General features: G+C 40.7%; 1 pseudogene; it reads right to left on the bottom strand.

Annotated features, from left to right (window-relative positions):
• Positions 1 to 1,780: 1,780 nt before the first annotated feature.
• LOC149146615 (pyrophosphate-energized vacuolar membrane proton pump pseudogene) lies at positions 1,781 to 2,200 on the bottom strand (annotated as a pseudogene).
• Between the last annotated feature and the right edge of the window lie 244 nt (positions 2,201 to 2,444).

Below are 2,444 nucleotides of genomic sequence, written 5' to 3'. Positions count from 1 at the left end.
ATCAACAAAAGGTTAAGTAAATGAAGCTACGTGGATAATGGATGAGTTGGAGGGTGAATGAGCTGGACAAAGGCCGAGTAGGGCTTGAGGAGAGGTCAAGAAACAGAGGAAGGAAGTGGAATGATATGGAGCAGTGTAAATGAAACAAATGACTTATGTCTTGCACCAAAAACGAGAATTTATTAACCTATGATACCTGTGCCATTAAACCTATGAACAGCAATGTAAAATCGAGAAAAGAAACCGTGCATGGAATGAAAAATGTAGATGGTTCAATATCAAAAGTGCATGGATGGATCTTCAACGAAAATGACTATGTTGCAGCTGCATGGAAGTAAAAGACTGCGTTTCTTTTTGGTGGTTGATATGGACTGCACCCCAATCCCTAAACAGAGATGGCAGTGATCTCTAACAACCTTTTTCTTGGAGCTCCTGTGTATTACAAACCTCCTATCGAATCTAAGCAGCTGAAAGCAAAGTAACCATAAGTTAATCCTACCCAATCACATAAAAACTAAATCAGCAGACTGTAAATTCAAGTTGCATGTCAAAGTAAAGAAACAAAGTGCTGGAACGAAAGGCAAATAACATTACAACACAGAGGAGGTCTATTGCTCTCAGGTTGGGCCCTAACCTGAGAGCTATAGCTCCCTTAGAAACTCAGAATGAGATCAAAATCTGCCTGCCTTTATTCATAACCAAAAAATCAGATGTCATGCCAAAACTGGCTTACAAAAAGAGCAAAAACCGAGCTACAACATGACTAACCAACTTGACTAACTACTAGCTACAAAAATGACTACCAACTAGCTACCCAAAATGACTAACTGAAATGAGGTCTTAAGCCCTCTTATTTATACAATTTGAGGACCCAACAGTCCTCCTAAAATTTAGGGACTTGGCTGCCCAAGACTTGTAGTTAACAGCAGTCCAACTTGACTTGCTTGGCTGCCCTTGTGCTCATTGATTTGGTGGCCTTTGAACTCCGAGCTGATGGTGGAGAATTCGAGGTAAGGGCCCATAAATGAGGGGGACACCTTCCTACAAATCCTCTAGCTTGTTCTCCCACGAATTTGGCTGCCAAGTGCTCATTAAGACCTTCAATTTTGTCTCCAAGTTGACCAAAAAGGCTACACAAAGCACCCATTAGACTTGTTGGCATAATGACTAACCAAATTCACTCTATTAACACAAAAATAATAAAAAACATGCAATAAACAAATGAGAATGGTGGACTAAGCCAAATTAGGAGGTTGAATGATCCCAAATAATTGTACATTTTTGGGGCTCATCATCACCCCCCTACTGAAAGTGTTGCTCATCCTCTGAGCAACCAAATCTCTCCCCTTGTCTTTGATGGCCCTGGTGACTTCCTTGGCTAGCATCTCGGCCGATTTCTCCTTTGGCTTCCCGCTTTTCAAACTTTCTTGTAGAAACTGTCTCTGTCTTCCTGTAGAAACAGTCTGCTAGCTTCTTGTAGAAACAGTCTGCTAGCTTCCTGTAGAACCAATTTCACTGATTTTACTTGCTTGGCTGGGGGTGCCTTCTCCTCGAACTGCGCTGCCTGAAAGCTGACGAATCCAACACAAATGGCAAGTCTAATGTATTATAAAAGCACACACGTACAATGAACTGCCCGAGAATAGATATTGCATGCCAAAGCTGGATGGGAAAAAGTGTTTCCAGGCCTTTAAATCACCGTTTTTCCATTGGTTAACCTTGATTCACGTTTCTGTTCCTGACATGACGATACTTTCCGACTGCGGCAGCTTTCTTTCCTTCATAAAATGCTTACTGCAATAGCAAATATGGGAATAATAACATCTTTGTATCCCAAAGCCAACCCAAATATAACATTAGTTGCTGCTCCAGTCCTGCATGAATCGGCAACATCTTGGATAGGGCTATAAGCATTACTAGTGTAGTACTCAGTGACAAAACCAATAACAAGGCCAGAACACAAACCAATAGCACCACAGAAGAAAAGCTCCCAGTTCTTTACAACCTTCTGGGCACCAAAATTGAAGATAGTGAAGGATGAAGGCAATGCAACTAGGTTTACAGCAGCAATGCCAATAGTCATCACTACTGTGGAGATAATAAGTTGCTTTTCCAATGCAAGCTCAATTTCCTTCACAGCCTTGATCTCAAATATGTTAGTTGCAACCAGAGTTGTGATTAAGCAAGCAATGATACCCATTGAACTAATAATCAAGGGATAACACATGGCAGTAAGATCATGAGAGTTTCCAAATGATGATATGGATGCAACAACCAGAGCTGCACAGGAAGATTCAGCATCACCTGAAACAGTTTTCCCTTGTCAAGTATTACTTCTACATCCTCTTCGCTGACTTCTTTTAGACGCTTCCGAAGTTTATCATCAACAAACAAAGAAATATATTCTGGTGACATTGTATTCAAATTAATAAAGAATTCAAATG

The sequence above is a fragment of the Pinus tabuliformis genome, chromosome X (assembly GCF_031772625.1).
Source record: "Pinus tabuliformis cultivar Carrire ecotype Pingquan chromosome X, CPIR1, whole genome shotgun sequence".
NCBI lineage: Eukaryota > Viridiplantae > Streptophyta > Pinopsida > Pinales > Pinaceae > Pinus > Pinus tabuliformis.
Note: the sequence above shows the minus strand (reverse complement) of the source record. Positions and strands in the feature narration are given on the sequence as shown.